General features: G+C 57.1%; 1 protein-coding gene across 2 annotated transcripts in view; it reads left to right on the top strand.

Annotated features, from left to right (window-relative positions):
- The window catches only part of ARHGEF9 (Cdc42 guanine nucleotide exchange factor 9), a 129,554-nt gene that overhangs the window by 20,598 nt on the left and 82,553 nt on the right, over nt 1–26,403 (top strand). The window contains exon 1 of one of the 2 annotated variants that reach the window (XM_029067537.2): nt 10,974–10,993. The exons of the other annotated variant lie outside the window; for it this stretch is intronic. The gene's annotated coding sequence lies outside the window, so the exon portion shown is untranslated. Of the gene's footprint in view, nt 1–10,973; nt 10,994–26,403 lie in introns of those variants that run through there. 2 annotated transcript variants of the gene reach the window in all.

The following is a 26,403-nucleotide window of genomic DNA, read 5'->3' as shown; positions in this document are numbered from 1 at the left end:
TCTACTGCGTCCCGGCCGGCCCTGCGGTGGGGGGGGGGGGGTTTAGATTAAATCCCAGTGCTGTTAGAATGGCTGAGGTCAGCCAAGGAGTCCACGTCACAAGGTCTTTTTTGGAACGGGAGAAGCTTCCTCCGGCAGTTTAGGGGACCTCTGAAGGGCTCCTGGGCTCCGGGGAGTCTGGGTTAGGAGACCCCGGGTTAAAGTCCGAGGGAATGGCCCTCTTATGGGGCGGCTGGGGTGAAGGCGCTTGGCTCGGTGGAAGGAGCCAAGGGGCTTGGGAGACAGAGGTCATGGGTTCGAATTCCGGCCCTGCCACTTGGCAGCTGTGCGACTCTGGGCCGGTCACTTCACTTCTCTGGAACTCAGTTACCTCCTCTGTAAAATGGGGATTGAGACTGTGAGCCCCTCGTGGGACAGGGACTGCATCCAACCCGATCTGCTTGTATCCACCCCAGCTCTTAGTACGGTGCCTGGCACATAGTTAAGCGCTTAACAAATACCATTATTGTTACTATTACCTGAGCAGGGTGGATAGCCTCCGGAGATGATGGTCAGCAGGTTTGCCCCCCCACCCCCAAATCAGGTCCACTTTCCCAGATTTCTAGGGACTTCCTCAAGCCTCTGTCTCCTCTCTCTTGGCTATTCAACTCTTCCCGCAGGAAGCCCTTCACTGACTCATTCGTTCAGTAGTATTTATTGAGCACTTACTATGTGCAGAGCACTGTACTGAGCACTTGGAATGGACAGTTGGGCAACAGATAGAGACAATCCCTGCCCAATGACGGGCTCATGGTCTCTTCGGGGGAGACGGCAAAGCGCAACAGAACGAAACAAAAACGGCAACATAATCACGATAAATAGAATCAAGGGGATGTCCATCTCATTAACAGAATAAATAGGGTAATAACTAATATATACAAATGAGGACAGTGCTGGGGGGAGGGGGAGGAGCAGAGGGTGCGGCGGGCAGGAGCCCGGGTAGATGTTGAGGGTGGGGGCGGTTTCCGGGGACACGTGGAATGAGTGGGAGCGGTTTCCGGGGACAGGTATCGGGGGCCGGAGCCAGGCACGAGTCTAGGCTCCGGCGGGCAGGGCAGACTGAAGATTACGGGGGCTGGGCCGGGGGGCCGGGATTAGGGCCCAGGTCTCCTGGGTCCCGAGCCTGTGATGATAATGATGATATCGGTATTTGTTAAGCGCTTACTTTGTGCAGAGCACCATTCTAAGCTCTGGGGGAGATACAGCGTCATCGGGTTATCCCCTGTCTTCACCCCCACTTTCCAGATGAGGTAACTGAGGCCCAGGGAAGTAAAGTGACTCGCCCCCAGTCACCCAGCTGACAAGGGGCAGAGCCGGGATTGGAATCCATGACCTCTGACTCCCAAGCCCGGGCTCTTGCCACTGAGCCACGCTGCTTCTCTTTAATAATGTTGGTATTTGTTAAGCGCTTACTATGTGCAGAGCACTCTTCTAAGCGCTGGGGTAGACACAGGGGAATCGGGTTGTCCCACGTGGGGCTCACAGTCTTCATCCCCATTTGACAGATGAGGGAACTGAGACAGAGAGAAATTAAGTGACTTGCCCCCAGTCACACAGCTGACAAGGGGCAGAGTCGGGATTCGAACCCTTGAGCTCGGACTCCAAAGCCCGGGCTCTTTTCACTGAGCCACGCTGCTTCTCTTTCTGTTGATTGGGCAGCTCTGGGGCTACCCTTAGCCCTAGCCCCTCTGGGCTGGGTATCTCCTGCCCCGCTGAGGCTCAGCACTTCTCTCTCGCCCATCCCCGCCCCGGCGGAACCGCCGTGGGATCCCCGCGCGTGGCAGCCCCTTATGGGGAGAGTGGCCTGACCGTCCCAGGTCAAGCCATAGCGGGAGGAAGGGCCTCTGACTGATCTCTGGGGATTTCGGAGCCTGCGGGTGGGTCCCGGACTGGACCGCGTTCCCCCTGAGGGAGGGATAACCGGCGGGGAGGCGGCCAGGGTGGGGACGTGGGATCGTTGCCCGCCGACCTCCCCTCGGAGGGTTGCGTCAGCCGGGCCGGGCGCTCGGAGTAGGGAGGGAAGCCTGCATCACAGCGGCTCAGGCATCAGAGAGCCTGCAGCACGGCGGGGAGGCGGTGGCGGGGGTGCTCCCCGCCGAGAGGTCGGTGTATTTAAAGATCCGTGGAACCGCCGCACCCGAGTGGCTCTTCTTTCCTCTGAGGCCCCGGGCCCCCGCTCCTCTCCTCGCCGTTCTCCCCGAGCGAGGGCAGGGCCGACGCGGTTCCTCCGGAGGGAGGGATGGATTGACCGTCGGATGGAGGGATGACAGATGGATTGATAGAGAAGCAGCGTGGCTCAGTGGAAGGAGCCCGGGCTTGGGAGTCAGAGGTCGTGGGTTCTAATCCCGGCTCCGCCACTTCGCAGCTGTGTGACTTGGGGCAGGTCTTCTCTGGACCTCAGTTACCTCAACTGGAAAATGGGGATGAAGGCTGTGAGCCCCACGTGGGACACCCTGATAACCTTGTATCTATCCCAGAGCTTAGAACGGTGCTCGGCACGTAGTGAGTGCTTAACAGATGCCATCGCTATTAGCTACGTGACTGTGGGCAAGTCATTTAACTTCTCTGTGCCTCAGTGACCTCATCTCTAAAATGGGGATTAAGACTCTGAGCCTCATGTGGGACAACCTGATTACCCTGATACCCCAGCGCTTAGAACAGTGCTCTGCACATAGTAAGCAACTTAACAAATACCAACATTATTATTATTATCGACTCCGCTATGAGGTGTCCATCCCCTTGATTCTGTTTATCGTGATTAGGTCGTTTTGTTTTTGTCCGTCTGTCTCCCCCGATGAGACTGTGAGCCCGTCATTGGGCAGGGATTGTCTCTATCTGTTGCCTAATTGTCCATTCCAAGCGCTCAGTACAGTGCTGTGCACATAGTAAGCGCTCAATAAATACTATTGAATGAATGAATGAGTACGGGACAGCGCTCTGGTTGCCGTTGGCACTCGGGACGGTACTCTACACGTCGTCATTCTTCAGGACAGGGCTGTGTACGTAGTTGGCCCTCGGGAGAGTGTTCTGGCTCACTACAGTGCCCTACTACCCAGTAGACATCCACTGTGTGCGCAGTTTTCTGCCCACAGTTGGGCTTTGCGTGCAATAAATGTCCAGGATAGCCCCCTTTTATTCATCCCCCCCCCCCAACCCACAGTACTTAGGTACCTATCTGTCATTTATTGTTTATATTGTCTGTCTCCCCCTCTAGATTGTAAGCTCGTTGTGGGCAGGGAATGTGTCTGTTTTGTACACGATAATCCCTAGTCAAAACTGCAGCTCTCTTCCTCTTCTCCACCGGTTCTCTTCTCCCACTCCTCCCCAGCTCACACCCGCAGCCCTCCCTAGCTCACTTTCTCAGCGGCCTCTCTTCGACGAGCCCGCCGCTGACACCTTGCTCGCACCCTTCCTCCTGGGCGTATGTAGCCCAGTGGAAAGAGCCTAGGCCTGGGAGTCAGGGGACCTGGATTTGAATTTCACCTCCACCACTTGCCTGCTGTCTTTACCTGGGGCAAGCCACTTCCCCTGGGCCTCAGTTTTGTCATTTTAAAAATGGGAATTCAATACCTGATCTCCCTCCTACTTAGATTACAAGCCCCGTGTGGGACAGGGAATGTGTCCACCCTGATCACCTTGTGTCTTCCCCAGCCCCTAGTCCTCTAGACTGTAAGTTCCTTCTTATGCCGGCGAGTCGTTTCCGACGCACAGGGACTGCACGGACGCATCTCTCCCAGTACACCCCACGTCCGTCCGCGACCGTTCTGGTAGGGTATCCTAAAGTTTTCTTGGTTAAAAAATACAGCAGCGGTTGACCATTGCCTTCTTCTGCACAGTAAACCTGAGCCTCCGACCTCGGCTCTCCCCCGGGCCGCTGCCGCCCAGCGTAGCTGAGTTTTGACGGGTAGCAGATGGCCTTCCACTCACTAGCCACTGCCCGAGCTAGGAATGGAATGGCTATGCCTCCGCTGGACTCTCCCTCCTGTAGCGGACACTGGTAGAGGACTGGAAACCCTCCAGGTGTAATCCTGAGAGGGGATATGCTCATTACGGGCAGGTGATTCAAACATTCAGTTCACTGCTCTGCACATAGTAAGCGTTCAGTAAATCCCATGAATTGATTTATCCGGCAGACGATTATTCTCCCCACCTTCAAAGTCTTACTGAAGGCACATCTCCTTCAAGAGGCCTTCCCTGACTAAGCTCTCATTTCCTCTTCTCTCACTCCCTTCCTGTCACCCTTGGATCTGCACCCTTTATTCACCCCTCAGCCCCGGATCACCTTCGCCCCATCCGTAATTTACTTATATTAACGTCTGTCTCCGCCTATAAGCCTGTTGCGGGCAGGGAACGCATCTCCCGACCCTATTACGTTGTATTCTCTAAAGCGCTAAGTCCAGGGTTCTGCACACAGTAATTATGCTTGATCGATTGAGCGAGGAGGACTATGACCCAGGGCCCGGACCAGTGGGGCGGCCTTTTGGACGGAGAGGAAGGGGCGGATTCCGAAGATGCCGTGAAGAAAGATCAGACGGGATTTGGCGACAGGCTGAATACGGGGGTTGACAGGGAGAGAGAGAGAGAGGAGTCGGTGATAATGCCAAGGTTGCAGACAGGCGAGACGGGGAGGATGGTGGTGGTGTCAACTGTGATGGGAAAGTGAGGTGGAGGAGCGATTTGGGAGGGAAGATGAGGAGTTCACTTTCATTTAATTAAAAATGCTTTGATTGATCGATCCTCTGCTGCTGCCTGACAACAACTTCAACCACATTATCGTCGTTATCAAACGATTCCCTCCCCCGAAGTGTGATTTTTCCCGGCCCCAGTCTGCCTGGCCAGATCCCTGCCCTCAAGGAGGTTACAATGATATGATACAAAGGGGGCAATCGATGATATTTACTGAACACTGACTGTGTGCAGAGCACTGTTTTAAGCTCTTGGGAGAGTCCAGGACAGCAGAGTAGGTAGACACATTCCCTGCCCCCAAGGAGTCTGTGGCCACAAGGGAAGGCCCTTTTCCCTGCTCAGGCCCCTTTTCGGGGCCTGTACTTTGGGAAACCCCAGGTGTGGGAGAGCAGAGAAGAGTAATTTCCATCAGTCAGTGGCATTTACAGCGTGGTTCAGTGGAAGGAGCCCGGGCTTGGGAGTCAGAGGTCGTGGGTTCTAATCCCGGCTCTGCCGCTTGCCAGCTGTGTGACTGCGGGCAAGTCACTTCACTTCTCTGTGCCTCAGTTACCTCATCTGTAAAATGGGGATTAACCGTGAGCCTCACGTGGGACAACCTGATGACCCTGTATCTTCCCCAGCGCTTAGAACAGTGCTCTGCACATAGTCAACGCTTAACAAATACCAACATTATTATTATTATTATTGTCCCTTGCAGGAGCTTGCAGTCTACAGGGGGAGGCAGACAAATTATGGATATGGAGATAAGTGCTGTGGGGCTGAGGTGGGGTGAATGTCAGATACTGAGAGGGTTCAGATCCTGGTGTTAGGTGACGCAGAAGGGAGAGGGAATAACGCACATGAGGGCAGTCTCACGTCACTCTTCTAACGCAGACGTACTCACGTACCTCGATCTTGTCTAGCTCGCCACCAGCCCCTCTCACTCGTGTCCTGCCACTGGTCTGGACCCCCCTCCTCCTTCATATCTGACAGACCATTACTCGCCGCGCCTTCCAAGCCTTATTCAAATCACATCCCCTCCAAGAGGCCTTCCTCATTTCCCATACTCCCTCTTCTTTCTATATCACCCCCGCACTTAAACAGTGCTCGGGAACAGTGCTCGGCACATAGTAAGCGCTTAACAAATACCAACATTAGCATCCTTAATAATAATACTAATGTTGGTACTTGGTAAGCGCTTACTTGTGCCGAGCACCGTTCTAAGCGCCTGGGTAATCAGGTTGTCCCACGTGAGGCTCACAGTCTTAATCCCCATTGGACAGATGCGGTCACTGAGGCCCAGAGAAGTGAAGTGACTTGCCCGAAGTCCCACAGCTGACAGGCGGCGGAGCCGGGATTAGAACCCATGACCTCCGCCTCCGCAGGCTCTTGCCACTGAGCCACGCTGCTTCTCTAATCTCTTGAGAAGCAGCGTGGCTCAGTAGAAAGAGCACGGGCTTTGGAGTCAGAGGTCATGGGTTCGAATCCCAGCTCCGCCACTTCTCAGCTGTGTGACTGTGGGCAAGTCACTTAACTTCTCTGGGCCTCAGTTCCCTCATCTGTAAAATGAGGAAGAAGACTGTGAGCCCCACGTGGGACGACCTGATTCCCCTGTGTCCACCCCAGCGCTTAGAACAGTGCTCTGCACATAGTAAGCGCTTAACAAATACCAACATTATTACCCCACCCTCAGCCACGCAGTGTTTATGTACACATCTGCTAATTTATATATTTACATTAATGCCCGACTCCCCGCCTAGACTGTAAGCTCCTTGTGGGGAGGGAACATGACAACCATCTCTCTTGCGCTGCTGCTCTCCCAAGCGTTTAGTGCAGTGCTCTGCACAGTAACCACTCAATAAATAGGATTGATCGATTGACAGAGATGAGATTTGAAGGGAGTCCCGGGAATGTCCCCCGAAATGGGGACGTAGGGAGGCAGGGGACCTGGGTTCTAATCTCCGCTCCATCACTTGTCTGCTGAGTGACTTGGCCCCAGTCACTTCACCTCCCTGCCCCTCAGTTCCCTCATCTGTAAAACGGGGATTAAGACTACGAGGCCTCTGTGGGGCTATGTGGGTCAGGGACTGTATCCGATCTGATTAGCTTGTATCTTAGAGAAGCAGCTTAGTGGAAAGAGCCCGGGCTTCGGAGTCAGAGGTCATGGGTTCGAATCCCGGCTCTGCTGCTTGCCAGCTGTGTGACTGTGGGCAAGTCACTTAACATCTCTGTGCCTCAGTTACCTCATCTGTAAAATGGGGGTTAACTGTGAGCCTCACGTGGGACAACCTGATGACTCTGGATCTCCCCCAGCGCTTAGAACAGTGCTCTGCACAGAGTAAGCGCTTAACGAATACCAACGTTATTAATATTATTTATTATTACCCCCATCTTAGGTGCCTGGCACAGAGTAAATGCTCAACAAATGAGGCAGAGCCGAAGAGAACCGATGGGCACGTCTGGGTGGAGGAATGTGGTTTGAGACAGAGAATCGTGCCCAGCAGCATCCGTTCTTTATTGCTTTCCCCTACTCACACAGTATATGTTCATCAATCTATCAGTAGTGTTTATTGCGTGCTTACACAGGGCCGAGCACTGTCCCGAATACTTAGGAGGGTACAGTCAGTCAGTGTTGGTATTTATTGAGCACTTTCTGTGGGCAGAGCATTGCTCTGGGCATTTGGGAAAGAATAGTACAATATAATGACCTGGGTACGTACTTTACTGAGCAAATCGAAACCATCGGGTGTCATCTCCTCTTGTCCCTTCAACTCTCCCATCTTGCCTGGCAGTATTCATTCATTCAGTAGTATTTATTGAGCGCTTCCTATGTGCAGAGCACTGTACTAAGCGCTTGGAATGGACATTGCGGCAACAGATAGAGACAATCCCTGCCCATCGACGGGCTTACAGTCTTATCGGGGGAGACAGACGGACAAAAACAAGACGAAGTATCTCAAGAGATCTTTGGCCTTTTCTCAAAATCCACCCCCTTTACCCGCACTTTCGACCCGATTCCTCCGCACCTCATCAAAGCCCTTGCCCCCTCCCTTCTGCCCTCCCTGACCGCTCTCTTCAACTGTTTGCTCTCCAGTGGCTTTTCCCCCAATGCCTTCACACATGCTCATGACTCCCCTATCCTCGAAAAACCCACCCTTGACCCGGCGGCTCCCTCCAGTTATCACCCCATCTCCCTCCTACCATTCCTCTCCAGTCTCCATGAGCGAGTTGTCTACATCCAGTCTCCAGTTGTTCCTCTCCTCCAACTCTCTCCTTGACCCCCTCCACTCTGGCTTCCTCTCCCTGCACTCGACAGACACCACCTCCTCAAAGGTCACAGATGATCTCCTTCTTGCCGATCCAACGGCTTCTATCTAATCCTAATCCTCCTTGATTTAAGAGCTGCCTCTGACACTGTGGACCACCCCTTCTCCTGGGAAACGGTATCCAATCTTGGCTTTATTCATCCGGTCAGTCACTTATCGTGTGCAGAACACTGTACTAAGCTCTTGGGAGAGGACAATACAACGATAAACGGACACATTCCCTGCACCCAGCGAGTTAACAGTCTGCCACTGTCCCTCCTAGTTCTCCTTCTATCTGTCAACTCAGTCTCGGCCTCTTTCACGGGCTCCTCCTCTGCCTCCCACCCCGTAAGTCTGGGTGTCTCTCAAGGCTCAGTTCTGGGCCCATTTCTATTCTCCGTCTACACCCACTCCTTTGGCGAACTCATCTGCTCCCGTGCAGATAATTCCCCAGTGTACATCTCCAGCCCCGATGTCTTTCCTTCTCTGCAGTCTCACATTTCCTCCTGCCTTTAGGACATAATAATTATAATAATAGGAACGACTGTGATATGTGTTAAGCGCATACTGTGTGCCGGGTCCTCTTCTAAGCACTAGGGTAGACAGAAGATAGTCGGGTTGGACACAGTCCCTGCCCTACCTAGGGCTCCCAGGCTCACTCCCCATTTTACAGATGAGGTAACTGAGGCCCAGAGAAGTTAAGTGACTTACCCAAGGTCACACAGACAAATGGCGGAGTCGGCATTAGAACCACGGTCCTTTTGATTCCTAGGCCCGTACTCTATTCGCTAGGCCACGCTGCTTCTCTCTCTGGATGTCCTGCCGACACCTCAAACTGAGCAAGTCCAAAATAGCACATTTAATCTCCTCCACCCCAAACCCTGTCCTCTCCACGACTTTCTTGCCACTGTAGAGAGCACTACCATCCTTCCTGTCTCACAAGCCTATAACCTTGATGTTATTTTTGACTCATCTCTTTCTTTCAACCCACATATTCAATCTGTGACTGAATCCCCTAGGTACAACCTTCACAACGTCAGTGAAATCCGCCCTTTCCTCCCCATCCAAACTGCTACTGTGTTCATCCAAGCGTTTATCCTATCCCGCCTCCTCGCTGACCTCCCCGTCTCCTGTCTCTCCCCACTCAAGTCCATACTTGACTCTGCCGCCCGCAACATTTTTCCACAGAACTATTCAGTTCGGGTTTCCCCACTCCCCGAGAACCTCCGGTGGTTGCCCATCCGCCTCTGCGTCGAACAGAAACTCTTTACCACCGACTTTTAAAGCACTCAGTCACTCTGCCCGCTCCAACTTCACCTCCCTTGTCTCCTACTACAAGCCAGACTACCCACTGCACCCCTCTAATCCCACCCTACACCCCGCACCTCCATCTCCCTCGCCGCTGACCTCTCGCCAATATCCTGCCTCTGGCTTGGAACCCCCTCCCTCTTCATATCCAACGGACTATCACTCTCTCCACCTTCAGAGCTTCACGGAAGGTCTGTCTCCTGCAAGAGGCCTTCCTAGACTAAAGCCTCAGTTCCTCTTCTCCCTCTCCTTTCTGCACTGCTCTTAAACTTGGATCTGCACCCTTTATTCACCCCTCCCTCAGCCCCACGGCACTTGTCCGTATCCGTAATTTGTTTATATTTACGTCTGTAACTTCTTCTAAGACGGTACGCCCGTGGGGGCGGGGGACGTGTCTACCAACTCCGTCGTATGGTACTCTCCTAAGTGCTTAGTCCAGGGCTCTGCACAGTTAAGTACTCAATAAACCGGATGGATGGATTGATTTATAGGACAGGAGTGTTGGGAGGTGGTGGGATGGAAGCAAGTCGGGGGCGGAGCTGCGAAGAGCTGTCCCATGCGGGGGCTTTTCCACGGCCAGGGAATGGAGAATTTGCACTGGGGTGGAAGGCGGGCTGGGAGGAGGGGACCGGTGGGACCACTTGGAAGTAGCAAGCAGGGGGCCAGAGGCCATGTTTCCAGAGTGGCAGGAAAGGCGTGTGTCCCATCCGGTGTGTCTCACCGGATTCCTGCCGGAGCGGAGCTAGCTGCTTACGAAGCTCGTGTTGTTTGCTTTCAGGGAGAGCCCTCCAGGAGGAGCCTCCGGCTCTGGAGTGGAGTGGACAGGAGATGCTCCGACCCTCCCTCTTTCTCCCGCCTCCTATACGTATATATATACTTATGTAGCTTACAAGCCCCTGAAGGAAAAAAGGAGCAACCAGCCAGTGCGCCCCTCTCCCCGCCGTGCCCCAGCCCTTGTGGTTCCTGTGCCCAAGCCTGGCACCCACACCGGGGGAAGGGGTGCAGGGGGCATGGGAAGGGGCTCAGGTAGGGGACCCCGGGAAGGCGGGGATCCCGGAGAAGGGAAGCGGAGGGAACCGGGGTTGGGAGGGGGTACAGGGAGGGAGGGGGTTTTTGAGGAGGGGAGCCCAGGGAACCTGGGGAGAGGGGGGAGGAGGGAGATTGAGAACAGAGGAGGGGAGTCCAAGGGGTCGGAGGGGACCTGGGAGGGAGTCCAGGGAGGGAGTGGGAAGCCCAGAGAAGGTAGGGTGCGGGCACTGGGAGGAGGAGGAGGAGGAGGAGAAGGAGGAGGAGGAGAAGAAGGGAGGTGGGGAGGGAGGAGGGGAGCTCAGGGCATCAGGGGCAGAGTTGGGGGGAGGTTAGGGGGAGGGGGTGGGGAACCCAGAAAAGGTAAGTAGAAGGAACTCTGGGGGAAAGGAGAAGGTTTGGAGAGGAGCAGGGGGCTCCAGGAGCGGGGAGGTCCAGGGACGGGAGGCGAAGGGGGCTTGGGAGAGAGGGAGGGGGGTTCGGGAAGGAGGAAGGAGGAGGAGGGGAGCCCGGCGGGGGGCACAAGCTTCTCCATCAGTGGGGGAGGGGGAGGAGGAGAGGAGGAGGAGGAGGAGCGGGGCGCGGGCGCAGGCAGGCGGGCGGTCGGGCCGAAGAACAGCATGCAGTGGGCGAGGGGCGGGATCGCAACGGTGAGTGAGCCCCGGGGAGCGGCAGCAGCCTCGGCCCCGGAGGGCCGGCGTTGGGGGGCGGAGGGCTCCCCGATCCGGCCCCTCTCCCCCGAATGTCCTTGAGACAGCATCCGTCACTCTGTGGCCATCTTAGAGCCCTCGCCGTTCCGCTCCCCGGGTCCCTCGCCCCGTGCCCACATTGCGCTTCCTGCCTCGCCGGCCCGGGAACCGAGAGATGGGCCGGACGCCAGGGGCCGGTGGGGGTCCACAGACCGAGCGGAGGGACCTCCCGGCCGTGGGCGGTGGCGTGGGCCCGAGGCGCCGGGGGTTCCCTGGGAGTCCGACCGCCAGTGTGCGGGCGGCGTGGGGTCCGTGGTGCTGATGGCCGAAAAAGCGACCGTGTTGGGGAACCGTGTTGGGCTGTAGCATCCATCGCCCCCCGGCCAGGCACACCGCCGGCCGGAGTGGCTCCTGCTCCCTCCTTCCCTGCCTGCCTTCCCCTCCTTCCCTCCGTCCATCTTCCTCCTCTCTCTATCCCTCCCTCTTTCTTTCCTTCCCTCCGTCCTGCTTTCCTCCCCTCCCTCGTGTCTCTCCCTCTCTGCCCCCCACCCATCCCCTCGCCCGGATTCTGCCGCCCGGGGTGGCTGCAGCAGACGTGACCCTTTCGGGGGAGCCGCGTCCCTCGGCCGTCCCCTCGTCCTCGTGTCATGGGAGCCGAGTGAGTGCGGGGGCCCCTCCGAGATGGCACAGGGCACGGCTGCGAGTGGAGGTGTGGCAAGCCCCCGCAGACGCCGCGCGGCCCTTTCCACGTCGGCCTCCTACCCCCTTCCAGCCCCCCGGACGCAGCTCTGCGCAGATGTGATGGTGGTGGGCAGGAGGGCCGCGGACCGTGCCCGGGCGCTCGTCACCCGTCTCACCTACTTGTGGGGATTCTGGGCAGTGCCAAGCCGCCCATCCTGCCCAGGCGGGCCGCTCTTAGTTATGGGTTCCTGATCTTGGTCCCCAGATGGCTGGCTGGAGGAGGACTGGGGGAGAGAGGATATAGTCGGACACCCCAGGAGAGGAGGTCGGCGTGTCCCAGGACCCCCAGCTCTGATCCTAGGTCCGGGGAGCTCCGGGTCGAATCCCGTCCCCTCCCTGCCACTGCCCCCCCACCTGATAGCAGTCCCCCACCCCCCCGTTCTTCCCTATTCCGGCAAAGGGAAGAGCGCTCGTGCTTCAAGCCGGGGTCTGGGGAAAGGCTCGTGGGATAATGAGGGACGCCTCGGGCCTCGGGCCGGAAAACGTTGCAGTTGCGCGGCTGCCGGCCCCCGGTCCAGATCCCAGGACATTGGCGCCGGGGCAAACCCCATAGCGGACGGGTCTCTGTCCTCTCCCTCCCGCGCGCAAACCCTTGGGATCTGCCAGGATGGCCCGGCACCCCCGGGCACTGGCGAGGCCATCGATCCGTTTGCAGAGAAACTTTTTTACACCGTTCTCTGGAGGTCCGAGGCCCTGGCTGGCATGCACCCAGAGCTCTGAGCCAGGATGAATTCCGCACCTCATTTTGGAGCCGGTGGCTTCGACTCCAGGAAGTCACCGTTCCACATTAGCGGGCGGCAGGTGCTGGGACGTTATTGCAGAAATCCGCATTTCTGTCTCTCCCGTCACGGCCGGTTTTGTCTGGGCTTCCCTCCCGGGGCGGATTTTCCAGCGTTTGAACAAGGTGGACGATTTTATGGCGCGCTTATTCAAGCTGAGACTCGTGGACAGCGGCTCTCTGGAGACACCGCAGAACTTGGAGAAGTCAGAGCGAGAGAGTTGACCTGTCTAGGTGTTCAGGTCTATGTCGCGTGTGCCCCTGGGTGCCCACAGAGCTGTCCCTGCTCCCATTTATTTGGTGGTAGGGAGACCTGAGAGTAGACTGAGGCAAACTCAGCCTCCACCATGGTTCCCAGCCCCACCCTCGGGCCCCAGAGTCCGTGGGGTGGGCGGGGGGATGATTAGCTCCACTCCGGGCCACTCTATAGGGTCCTGAAGGAAGTGTCCTGACCACCGCCGGTGCCCGTTGGCCACCGGCGATCTTTCAGTCCTTCCCAGAGCCGGCCGCTCCCGGGGGAGGCGGCCAACAGCGTGGGGTGAGCCCCCTACTTCCTCACAGGGCTGGGGTGGGGGAGGTGGGGAGCCCCCCAGAATAAGGCAGATCTGTTCCACAGCTCGGCGACTGGGTTCTTGGCGAGAGTCTACTCCCCCGGCAGCAGCGTGGCACCGTGGCGGCGAGGGGAGAGCGCGCGGGAGTCAGGGGACCCGGGTTCTAGTCCCAGCACTGATGCCTACCAGCTGGGTGACCTTGGGCAAGTCACTCGACCTCCCAGATTTGTCATCTGGAACAGTAGAAGCTCATGGCCTGTTCAAGTATCCGCTCCACCTCCCTTCCTCCAGTTAGGGTCAAACCTAAGCTCCGAAGGATGAAAGTGCGTAATAATGATTGTGGCGGTTCTTCCTATAGGCCAAGCACTGCTGTAGATAGAACACAACCAGGTTGGGACCGGGCCTCGCCTCGTGGGGCTCCCGGGCTGAAGCAATAGAATAGGTGCTCGAGCCCCGTTTTGCCTATGAGGAAACCGAGGCCCGGAGAAGTGAAATGATTTGCCCCAGGGCACGCAGCAGGCAAGGGGTGGGGCTGGGATCAGAACCCAGGTCTCCTGACTCCCGGGCCCGTGTTCTTCCAGTCGGGCACGGGAGCGGAGCCCCCTTCCGTGTCTCTGATGGTCCCTGCTTTTGAGAAGCCCTTTCTTATTGGGTACATTAATCCTTCTTGCTGCAGCTTAATCTCGGTGGAGAAGCGACCCAAATGGACCCCTTCCTCTAGGTAATGACCTTTCCCAGGCTCAAAGGGTCAAACTTGCCCCGGGAAGAAAAATTACGCTCAGTGGACCCCATCACGTGCCAGTTTTTTTTTTTTATGGTATTCGGAAAGCACTCATTATGTTCCGGGTACCGTACGAAGTGCCGAGGGGGATACCAGCTAATCAGATTGGACAGAGTCCGTGTCCCGCATGGGGCTCACAGTCTTAATCCCCGCTTTACAGATGAGATAACTGAGGCACAGAGAAGAGAAGTGACTTTCCCAAGGTCACCTGGCAAGCCTGTGGCAGAGCTGGGATTAGAACCCGGGTCCTCTGACTCCCAGGCCCGTGCTCTTTCCACCGGGCCACACCGCTGCTCTACGTGTGCCGTCGTTCACAGGTAAAGTGGTCATTTTCTCACTGCATCCCATTCCCGTAAGCACTCCCAATTCGCCAGGCACTGTGGTAGATAGAGTATGAGCAAATCAGACCTAGGGCCCGGCCCGGTTGGGATCTCCCAGTCTAATGAGCGAGGATAAGAGGTACCTAAGCCTATTTTACAGATGAGGAAACCGTGGCCCAGAAAAGTGAAGCATCTTGGCCCAGGCCAACCAGCAGGCAAGTGGAGAACTGGAATCAGAACCCAAGAGTTCTGCCTCCCAGGTCCGTGCCGTTCCCACTAGGCTACGGTGCTTCTGTGTCAATCAGCTGGAAAATACAGGTCCGATTGGCTAATACAAAAGAGCCCACGGTGCCGAGTAACGGTTAATCCGAAATGCCCCCGTCGGGGCAGCGGTAAAAAGCAGTTCTGGGGGGTCCGTGCAGGTGATTCTGGGAAGTGGTTCTCGGTCTACGGACCTGGGAGGAGGAGTAAAGTAGAGTAGTAATATTTATTAAGCACTTACTGTGTGCAGAACCCTGTACTAAATCCTGAGAGAGCCCTCAGGTAGGGAGCAATGCAGTCCCTCTGCTTGCGCGGAAATAGAGGCGACAGTCTGGAGTGCGGACGGCTCCGGGAAAGGGTTCAGAGAGCCCCCGCCCCAGAAGTCGGTCACGGGAGCGGCAAACCTGGAGTCTCGTCAGAGTCCAGGCCCCGAGCGCAGTGGTGGGCTCTCTTCGGAAAGCCGGGGCTAGCCTGGGCCGGGCCGGGAAGCCGAGGCCGCTCAGCAGCTAAATTAGTCTCTACCTGCAGCCAGTCAGTCCACGGTATTTGAGGAGCGCTTACTGGGTGAAGAGGAGCATTGCCTAGTGGATAAAGCATGGGGCTGGGAGTCGGAGGACCTAGGTTCTAATCCCTGCTCCAGCAGTTGCCTGCCGGATGACCTTGAGCAAGTCACTTAGCCTCTCGGGGGCCTCAGTTTCCTCATCTGTAAAATGGGGATTCAATACCTGGTCTCCCTTAGGTTGGGAGCCCCACATGGGACAGGGACTGTGCCCATCCTAAATGACTTGTGTCGCTCCCCGCTCTTCGAACAGGGCTCGACACGGTAAGCACTTCCCGATTATTATCGTTATTATCGTTAATGATATTTAACCGCCCACTGCGTCCGGCCCCCTACCCTCGGGAGACCAAAGGACGGAGTCCTGTTCCCTACTTCACACCGGTTGGGCCACATCAACCGAGAAGCAGCGTGGCTCAGTGGAAAGAGCACGGGCTTGGGAGTCGGAGGTCATGAGTTCGAATCCCGGCTCTGCCACTCGTCAGCTGGGTGACTGTGGGCGAGTCGCTTAACTTCTCTGTGCCGCAGTTCCCTCATCTGTAAAATGGGGATTAACTGTGAGCCTCACGTGGGACGACCTGATGACCCTGTATCTACCCCAGCGCTTAGAACAGTGCCCGGCACATAGTAAGCGCTTAACAAATACCAACATTATTGTTATTATTATTATTATCATTAGATCGCTATGACCCCGATTCCACCTTGCAGGGATCCTTCTGTCGGGATCGCCGTTCAACTAGGCCGTGACTACCAGCAAGCCCCGTGGCCCCCAGCAGGCCCCGTGGCTCCCGGTAGGAGAAGCAGCGTGGCTCAGGGGAAGGAGCCCGGGCTTGGGAGTCCGAGGTCATGGGTTCGAATCCCGGCTCTGCCACTTGTCAGCGGTGTGACTGTGGGCAAGTCACTTCACTTCTCGGGGCCTCAGTGACCTCAGCTGTAAAAATGGGGATTAACTCTGAGCCTCATTACCTGATTACCCTGTATCTCCCCCAGGGTTTGGAACAGTGCTCTGCACATAGTAAGCGCTTAACGAATACCAACGTTATTATTATTATTAGACCGGGCTATGGACGTAGAACGGGTTTCAGAGAAAAGAGCGGAGGTTTCGGCTGCTTTGTTTTTGCTGGGAGGGGGCGGGAAGAGGTGGCTTTTGCTCAGTAACCTTGAGACTAAACTTCACAGATCATCAGCCCCCATGGTTTTGGCTGGTTCCGTAATAGTGGCCGGATCTGTCCTGCCCGGGTTCTGAGGCCCCTGTTTGGGATGAGGCCGCTTTCCCTGAGCGAACCTCAGTGGCCCCGAGACCCGGGGTAGCAAAGAGATAGCACAGTCACCCCACCAGTACCCCAACTTAGTCCCGGACTTCGTCGTTCTGGGGTCGGAGCGCTGGCTGGCAGTGCCGCGCGCTTTCATCCGCACATTCACCATCCCGAACTAGGAGATGGGTGTGTTCTGTACCTCCTGGACCGTTGCTCGGGTTAACGCTACCTCCCCCCTGCAGCCCTTCGATATGACAGAGAAAGAGAGAAAGAGAAAGATGGAGAGAGAGTGAGCCCACTGCTAGGTCCGCTCCCGGCTCTGCAGGAAGGAGAGCTCCTGGATTAAGGGAGAGAAAATCGAGTGTTCGTCTAAGGGTGTGCGTGTGCTCGGGGAGCGTGAACACGCGCCATGTGTGAATGTGTGGGGTTGCCTGTGGATGGGTGTACGAGGGTGCGTGCCTGGGTGAACGTCGTGTGTCTTTTGCACGTATTACATGCTCGGAGTAAGCCCAGACCTCAAAGCTCGTATCCCTTGGGGACTGTGGTCCGTGCCCACATCTGTCTGTCTGGCTCCCGGGGCCCGATCCCTCCCCTCCCCTCAGGCTACTGTGTCCCTGAGGACCATCCTCCCCTGCTCCTCTGCTCCTCTCTTCCCCCTTTCCCCTGTGCCTGGGGTCCTGGACCCCAACTCAAGTCCCCTCCTCGGCCCCGCGGGCTCCGACGCCTTGCCGACGGAGCCTCGCCTCGCCGGAAAACCTGTCCACCCCTGTCTGTCGGGAGCGTGACTAATTCCCCGGCTGACTAAGCCGTTACATAACCTGCCGGGGCGGTGAGCGGCGACTCCAGCCGATGGCCTCGGGCTCGGACTGGGCCCCGGGGGTAGGAAGTAGCCGAACGCAGCATCCGCCACCTGACCGACGCCACACGGGCAGCTTGGGGGCTGGCCTCGAGGAAGTTCCCGCACACCCGCAGGAGAGGTGAGGGGGTCCAGAGCTGGGCCCGCCTTCTGGAAGTCACTCAGGCCAGCCCCCTGCCTCCAAGAAAGGCCCGGTGGTGTCTGATTGCCAGAGATGTCACTCGGCGAGGCGCGCGTCTGACACCCCGGGGAATGGGGCGGCCCGTGGTTTCTCGCAGGAGGCGGCCCTGTCTAAACCGGACCCCCTTCAGGGCTGAGATTCCTTCCCAGCTCAGAGCTGCCGGCGTGTTCTCGCGGAGGGGCAGGTGGAAGTGCTCTGCGGGGAACCGTTCCCCTCAGGAGCGGGGTGCGGAGAAACCTGGGACTCGGGGCAAGACCCTCCACCTCTCTGAAACCTGGCTTCCCCAGGTTCCCGATTTAAGCGGTGACCCCCGCCTCCGACGTGGGCGGGAGGCGGCGAGGTTGCGTGAGATGCTGGCTGTGAGAACGAGGGCTGAGGTAGGGAGGGCCTTGCTTGGGGGGGGCGAGTCGACCGCCTCAGCCAAGTCCCGCGGGCCAGCCCAGCGCCGAGCCAGACGGGCGGTCAGGCAGTCCGGGCCGGCTGCCACAGAATCCCTCCGGTCCCGCCGCTGGGCCGGGCCGGGGTACCCCCGTCCTCCTGCGCGGCGGCCGTCTGTCGGCAGAGTTCGGCGAGTGTGTGGGCGGGATGGGGGCTTTGGGTCTGGGGGCCCGTTTACGAGGGGCAGAGAGAGGTCTGAGCAGGGTCCCCCCGGGGAGGACTTGAGCTGTGACTCCGGCCTCGGGACAAGGGATTTGCCCATCAGAAAAATCGAGGGAAGCCATCTGTCACCTAGATTGGACGGTCTCCCGTAAAACTCGGTAAGAGGAGCCATCCGAGAAGCGGCCCGGCCGCGGGGCTGGGTGACGGGGGACCTGGGTTCTCATCCCGCCTCTGCCACCGTCCTTGGGTGAGTCATTTTGCTTCTCTGCCCCCAGGTTTCCTCATCTGTAAAATGGGGATTCAATACCTGGCCTCCCTCCCCCCGATACTGTGAGCTCCAGGTGGGATGGGGATCGTGTCTTATCTGATTACCTCATGCTCACCCCAGCGCTTAACGCGAGACTCGGCAGAGAGTCAACTCTTTACAGAGGCCGCGAAAAAGGTGGAACCGTTCGTTTGTGGTTTTCAGTAGGATGGATTTGGGTCGGTCCTTAGGCCCGGCCAGCTGGGACCAGGCTCGTTGCCCCTGCTGTTTGAGATAATAATGTTGGTATTTGTTGAGCGCTTACTATGTGCAGAGCCCCGTTCTAACCGCTGGGAGAGATACAGGGTCATCAGGTTGTCCCACGTGAGGCTCACAGTCTTCGTCCCCATTTGACAGATGGGGGAACTGAGGCCCAGAGAAGTGAAGTGACTCGCCCACAGTCCCACAGCTGACAAGTGGCGGAGCCGGGATTCGAACCCGTGGCCTCTGACTCCCAAGCCCGGGATCTTTCCACTGAGCCACGCTGATCCAGAGTGGATCCGGCCCGGGGGCCTGGCCTCTGACATCAGCCCCGGGTGCCGTCCGTCTGTTTCCGGACCCCGGCCCCCCGGCGTAGGGATGGGCCGCCCCCAGCGACCCCTGCTCCCACATAGTTGGACGTAAGCTTCCGTTCACTGGACATAGGAGAAGTGGACAGGAGTCTCAGGTGCCTGAAGTGAATAATCTTGGTATCTGTTAAGCGCTTACTATGTGCAGAGCACCGTTCTAAGCGCTGGGGGAGATGCAGGGTCATCGGGTGGTCCCACGTGAGGCTCACGGTTAATCCCCATTTGACAGACGAGGGAACCGAGGCCCAGGGAAGCGAAGCGACTCGCCCACGGTCCCACAGCTGCCAAGCGGCAGAGCCGGGAGTCGAACCCGTGACCTCTGACTCCGAAGCCCGGGCTCTTTCCACTGAGCCACGCTGTGAATGCGACGCAGGGGGATGGACCGATTAGCCCTTGCAGGCCACTCCTGGCCCGGTCCTCAGTTTGGAAAGGCCAAGGTAGAGAGGGCGAATCCTACCCCAGGCAAGGTGAAACCAAGGTCGTGGCTGTCCTGCTAAACTCTTCCCCTCCATCAGGGGCCAGCTTAGGCCTCAAGTGCCCAGCTGCACCCCAATAGTGGAAAGAGCCCGGGCTAGGGAGTCAGAGGTCATGGGTTCGAATGCCGCCTCCGCCGCTTGTCAGCTGCGTGACTTTGGGCGAGTCACTTCACTTCTCTCCGCCTCGGTGACTTCATCCGTAAAATGGGGATGAAGACTGTGAGCCCCAAGTGGGACAAACTGATCACGTTGTATCCCCCCCCCAGCGCTTAGAGCGGTGCTTCGCACATAGCAGGCGCTCAACAGATGCCATTATTAGTATTATAATCGGAGGGCTGGGCCTCTGCTGGCAGACCCACCCGACCGTAGTTAGCCCTTTCCAGTCCTACTCCAACGTGCTCTCCTTGCCCTGCCAGGGCCAACGTGGTTCATTCCTTCAATAGCATTTATTGAGCGCTTACTATGTGCAGAGCACTATACTAAGCAGCATCTTCTTCTCCCGGCCTTCTACTCCGAGACTAGGACAACAACATGGAGTCAGGGAGTCGGGAGTCCTGGCCCTTCCTCTTGTCTGCTGTGGCCAAGCCGCTTAACTCCTCTGGGCCTCAGTTACATCATCTGCAAAATGGGGATGAAGACTGAGTCCCGTGCGGGACAGGGACGGGGTCCGGCCTGATTATCTTGGATCTTCCGCAGCTGTCGATACAGTGCCTGTTTTGATTTGTCCATTCCAAGCGCTTAGTCCAGTGCTCTGCACATAGTAAGCGCTCAGTAAATACTATTGAATGAATGAATGAATGCCTGGCACTTAGTAAGCACTTCACAAACATCATTTTAAAAAAGGAAGTGCTCAAGAAACTTTCTGGATTGGTTGATTAATCGAAGACCTCTGGGGAAGAGAGTCTCTCCCTCTCAAGAGCACTGGGGGGTGTCTAGGGAGGATCTGGGTGTTTTCCAAATCCCGGCTCCGCCGCTTGTCAGCTGTGTGACTTCGGGCAAGTTACTTGACTTCCCCGTGCCTCGGGTACCTCATCTGGAAAATGGGGATGAAGACCGTGAGCCCCACGTGGGACAACCTGATCACCTTGGATCCTCCCCAGCGCTTAGAACAGTGCCTCGCACATAGTAAGCGCTTAACAGATGCCATCGTCGTCATTATTTTCCAGAGTCTGGCCACTGGAGGGCGGTCCGGGAACTGCCTTTCCCTGGGAGGGTTTTTCCTCAGTTTCCCTTTGCAACCGACCCTCCCCCCCCCCCCTGTGCATTTATGAGAAGCAGTGTGGTCCGCTGGAAAGAGCCCGGGAGTCAGAGGACCTGGGTTCCAATCCCAGCTCTGCCACGTGTCTGCTGGGTGACCTTGGACTAGTCATTTCACTTCTCCGGGCCTCAGGCAGCATGGCCCAGTGAATGGAGCGGGGGCCCGGGAATCAGAAGGACCTGGGTTCTAATCCAACTCCTCCACCTGTCTGCTGTGTGGCCTTCACTTCTCTGTGTGTCAGGTACCTCGTCTGTAAAATGGGGATTAAGACTAGGAGTCTCCTAATAATAATAATAATAATAATGATGATGCCATTTAAGCGCTTCCTACGTGCGAAGCACTGCTCTAAGCGCTGGGGGGATACAAGGTGATCAGGTTGTCCCACGTGGGGCTCACAGTCTTCATCCCCATTTTCCAGATGAGGTCACTGAGGCCCAGGGAAGCGAAGTGACTTGCCCGGAGTCACACAGCTGACAAGCGGCGGGGCCGGGATTCGAACCCATGACCTCTGACTCCCAAGCCCGGGCTCTTTCCACCGAGCCACGCTGCTCCTCATGTGGGACGGGGACTGAGTCCAACCCGATCAGCTCATGTCTCCCCCAGCACTTAGAACAGTGCTCGACGCATAGTATGCGTTTAAAAAATACTATCCTCATCATGTGCAAAATGGGGATCCGATAGCTATTCTCCCTCCTCCTTAGACTGTTAGCCCTCTGTGAGACCGGATTGTCTTTTATCTACCCCAGTGCGTAGTGCATAGTGAGTGCTTAACAACTCCCGGTATCATTCTGTTGCCGACGTGTTCATTCCAAGCGCTTAGTACAGTGCTCCGCACATAGTAAGCGCTCAATAAATACTATTGAATGAATGAATGAACTCCCATAATATGTGGCTGGGGGGGTGGGGAGGGCGTCTGGCTTGGGGGAGGTGGGTGGAAGAGGCATGGGGAGACCCTTCCCGTCTGCCCTTTATGCTTGCGGGCATCACTGGATAATAATTATGTTGGTATTTGTTAAGCGCTTACTATGTACTATGTGGGGCAGACACAGGGTAATCAGGTTGGCCCACATGAAGCGCACAGGCTTAATCCCCATTTTCCAGATGAGGGAACTGAGGCACAGAGAAGTGAAGTGACTTGCCCACGGTCACACAGCTGACAAATGGCAGAGCCGGGCTTCGAACCCATGACCTCTGACTCCCGAGCCCGGGCTCTTTCCACTGTGCCACATTGTGGCTTGTAAAGGAGGGATGTCTACAAAGCCCTGAGCTGGACTGGGCTCCGACATTTTATGTCCCCTTCCTTCCCCTCTTCAAAACCCTACTTAAAGCTCACCTCCTCCGAGAGGCCTTCCCAGACTGCGCTCCCCTTTTCCCTCTGCTCCCTCCACCACCCCCTTCACCTCTCCGCAGCTAAGCCCTCTTTCCCCCCCCTCCCTCCGTTCCTCCCCCTCTCCCGTCCCACCCCCTCGGCACCCTACTCGTCCGCTCGACCGTATATATCTTCATCACCCTATTTATTTTGTTAATGAGATGTACATCCCCTTGATTCTCTTTATCTGCTATTGTTTTAATGAGACGTTCTTCCCCTCGATTCTATCTGTCGCCACCGTTCTCGTCCGTCCGTCTCCCCCGATGAGACCGCGAGCCCGTCAGAGGGCAGGGACCGTCTCTATCTGTTACCCATTTGTCCATTCCAATCGCTTAGTCCAGTGCTCTGCACATAGTAAGCGCGCAATAAGTACTGTTAAATGAATGAATGGCAGACCCTCAAGGGCAGGCATTTTTCTCCTCCTTCGATCCCTCCCCTGAGTGTGCCTGCGTATGCGTACCCGGTCGTGCCCAGAGGCTCTGTCTCTCTAATAATAATAATGTTGGTATTTGTTAAGCGCTTACTACGTGCAGAGCACTGTTCTAAGCGCTGCGGTAGACACAGGTTGTCCCACGTGGGGCTCACAGTCTTAATCCCCATTTTCCAGATGAGGTAACTGAGGCCCAGAGAAGTGAAGCGACTTGCCCACAGTCACCCAGCTGCCAAGTGGCAGAGCCGAGGTTCGAACCCATGAGCTCTGACTCCAAAGCCCTTGCTCTTTCCACTCAGCCACGCCGCTGCCTAGTCAAACGGCATTCCCCCGGGGGCAGGGCTCACGTCTTTCCTTCGTCCGATTGTCCCGCATTGTTCAGGACAGGCAGGACCCTGCTCCGAATGGTGGCTCCTGGTGGTGGCGGCCGGGTGGCCCATGGGGAGCGGCACAGGTGAGCGTTCAGCGGAGGGGGAGTGGTCTTCGTGGAAGAAGATTTAGATGAGCAGGCCTAGGGTGAGCTCTTGGCAAGAATCGAGCTCCCTCTCCTCCTTCAGATCCCCCTTTTCTTCCTCGGGGTGGCTGATTTCCGGAAGGCCCGTTGCTGCGAGGGCTGTTGGGAGAGGTCTCCAGACGGTCCCGGGTGGGAGGTTGGCGGCGAAGAGGAGCCTGAGCGGGTGTGAGTGTGGAACCCGGGCGTTCAGGAGGGAGAGCCCCTTCAGACCCCACATCGCGAGGTCGGTCTTTGCACCGCCACCCACTTTTTAGATGGGGAAAAGCGGACGTATTCTCTGCCCGCAGCGAGCTCACGGTAGTCTAGAGGTTCAGTATGGTCCCGAGCGAGTTAGTCCCTTCCCTGAGATCCCACAGCACGGTGGGCTCGGTGCCAGTGTCGGAACACTTGTCCTGCCAAGCGAGGCACTCTAGGGAATTTTACTTAATTGGGGAATTGGCCGAAAGCGCCGAGGGGCCGCTGGGGACGGGAAGGTAGGAGGTAAGCGGCGCGGTCAACCAGATAATAATAATAATCACCGTGCCGTTTGTTCGGCGCTTACTGTGTGCCAACTCCTGAGGTATACTCGGGTGAGACTCTCCCTGGCCCATTTGACAGATGGGAAAACTGGTCAAGTGACTTGCTCAAGGGCTCAACTTGCTCAAGCCTATTCTCCCCACTCTCAACCCCACCACGTTTATGTACATATCTGTAAATCATATGTTTTGGACTATTTACGTTAAAATCTGTCTTCCCCTCTGGACTGTATGCTCACCGTGGGCGGGGGATAGATCTCTGAATGTAACTGTTGTACTTTCCCAAGAGTTTAGTACAGTGCTCCGCACATAGTCAGCACTCAATAAATACCACTGTTGATTCATTCATTCATTCATTCAGTCATATTTATTGAGCGCTAACTGTGTGCAGAGCAATGTACTAAGCACCTGGAAAGTACAATTGGGCAACAGAGACAATCCTTACCCACCAACGGGCTCACAGTCTAGAAGCCGGGGGTGGGAGACAGACATCAAAACAAGTAAACAGGCAGATATATACACATCGTTAATAAAATGAATGGATTAAAAAATATATATATGTACACAAGTGCTATGGGGCGGGAAGGGGGTAGAGCAGAAGGAGGGAGTTGAGGCGATGGGGAGGAGAGGAGGAGCGGAGGAAAAGCGAGGCTCGGTCTGGGAAGGCCACCTGGAGGAGGTGAGCTCTCAGTAGGGCTCTGAAGGGGGGAAGTGGGCGAGTTCGGCAAAGGTGAGGAGGGAGGGCCTTCCGGGACAGTGGGAGGACGTGGGCCGGGGTCGACGGCGGGATGGGCGAGAACGAGGCCCGGTGAGGAGGTTGGCACCGGAGGAGCGGAGCGTGCGGGCTGGGCTGGAGAAGGAGAGAAAGGAAGTGAGGTAGGAGGGGCAAGGGGATGGACAGCTCTGAAGCCAAGAGTGAGGAGTTTTTGCCTGATATGAAAGTTGACAGGCAACCACTGGAGATTTTGGAGGAGGGCGGCGACAGGCCCAGAGCGGTTCTGTAGCAAGATAATCCGGGCAGCAGAGTGAAGTAGAGACTGAAGTGGGGAGAGACGGGAGGTTGCGAGATCAGAAAGGGGGCTGATGCAGTCATCCCGTCGGGATACGATGAGCGATTGCACCGAGGCGGTGGTTTGGATGGAGAGGAAAGGGCGGATCTTGGCGATGTTGGGAAGGCGAGACCGGCAGGCCGATGATGATGACGCCCCGTAGGCAGGTGGTGGAGCCGGGAATAGAACGCAGGTCTCCCACCTCCCAGTCCCGTGCTCTTTCCGTTAGGCCAGATGCCTCCCCCCACCTCTGCCCAATGCTCCGCCTCTCCGTGCTATCCCGAGACCTGGAACCCCTCCGTTCCAAGAAGCTGTGCCCAGTGATCTGGTGGTAGGGAATGTGTTACTGTAGTAACCTCTCCTAAGTAATTAGTACAGTGCTCCGCACGCAGTAAGCTCTCAGTAAATACCATTGATTGATTGATCGATCCTCCGGGAGGGTCAAGGTCAAGCCGTTCGATGGACATTTTTCCTTGTGTCGACGTTTGTACTGCCCACATTGACCCCTGAGTTCTTGGCCGTCAGAGAAGGCGTGTGGGTGATGGACTTAGGCTAGAACCCAGCCAGTGCCCCGTGGAGTGGACGGGGAGGTGGAGGAGTCCCGTTCTGCGGGGGCGGTGCCCACCTTAGTATTAATCCGGCCAGGCCCCAGATCCCTGCTCCACTCCGCAGAGGACGCAGCGGCCCATCTCCCTGCCCCTCACCCTCGGTAGAACGGTAATGATGATCATCACTGTGGTGTTTAAGTGCTTACTTTGCGCCAGGGACTCTACCGAGCGCTGGGGTAGATGATCGGGGTCAGAAAGAGTCCCTGCCCCACACAGGGCAGGCAGTTTTAATCTCCATTTTACAGATGAGCTAACCGAGGCACAGAGAAGAGACCTGCCCAAGGTCACACAGCAGACAAGTGGCAGAGCCGGACCCAGGTCCGCCGACTCCCGCGACCGTGCTGCTTCTCGGACAGTGGGGTTTTAGCACGGGATAGCGATGCAGCGGAGGGGTGGGGAATGTTGCTCCCAGACTCCCGTGTCCTCCGAGAAGCCGAGTTAGGATCCCCATCGCCGGACTGAGCGGAGGGGCGAGCACACAGGTCCCATCGTCAGTGAGGCCTTCCTGCGTTGAGCCTCTGAACCTGCGGGGTGGAGCTGACCGGCGAGCCGGGGACTCATCAGGCAGGTGCCCTGGCATAGGTGACATTCCAGGAGGGCTTTGGCGACAGGGAGAGCCGCGGGCTGGCGGGTTTGGGGCAGGGAGGGAGCTCTAGGTTGGGAGAAATGATGGCGGGGCGAACGATAGCTAGCCGCAGCCCCACGAGTTGACTGTCTTCCCCTCCCTGCCCTGGATTTTCCTGACTCTCTGCCTCCGGGCCCGGGCATCACCACCCCTGGGCGGGGGAGACAGCAACCTGGGCCAGGGTCCCCTCCCGCCCTCCAAGAGCTTACAGTCCACACCGGCCCCAGGGCCTGGCCGGATTGTCCACGGGGTGTCCCGGACCGGCGCGGTGGGAGCCGGGCCCGTGCGTGGATCGCCCGCTGGTCAGGGCTCGAGGTCCGCCGCCTCCTAGCCGCCTCCTACCTCTGACTGAGGCTCTCCAGCCCCGCTTCCCTATCTCTCGCGTGGGCCGGGGCTGGCTCTCCACCCCCTCCATCCCCCTCCGGGCCCTCTCCTCCCCGTTCCAATCGATCGATCCAACATATCGAGAGCTTGCTGTGTGCAGAGCCCTGTACCGAGCGCGTGGGAGGGGACGGTTTAATGGAGTCACGTTCCCTGCCCACAACGAGCTTACGGTCTAGAAGGGGAGGCGGGCAGACGTTAATATAAATACATAAATTGCAGATACGAACATAAGAGCCGTGGGGCCGAGGGAGGGATGAATAAAGGGAGCAAATAGAATACGAGGGAGTGAAGAAGGGAGTGGGAGAAAACGAGGGCTTAGTTAAGGAGGGCCTCTCGGAGGAGATGTCCCTTCCGTAAGGCTGCTCGACGTGGGAGTTGACGGGGGTGGA

Source organism: Ornithorhynchus anatinus, chromosome 6 (assembly GCF_004115215.2).
Source record: "Ornithorhynchus anatinus isolate Pmale09 chromosome 6, mOrnAna1.pri.v4, whole genome shotgun sequence".
In the NCBI taxonomy this organism is placed as follows: Eukaryota; Metazoa; Chordata; class Mammalia; order Monotremata; family Ornithorhynchidae; genus Ornithorhynchus; species Ornithorhynchus anatinus.
The sequence above is the reverse complement of the archived record's forward strand: the minus strand, read 5'-3'. Positions and strand labels throughout refer to the sequence as shown.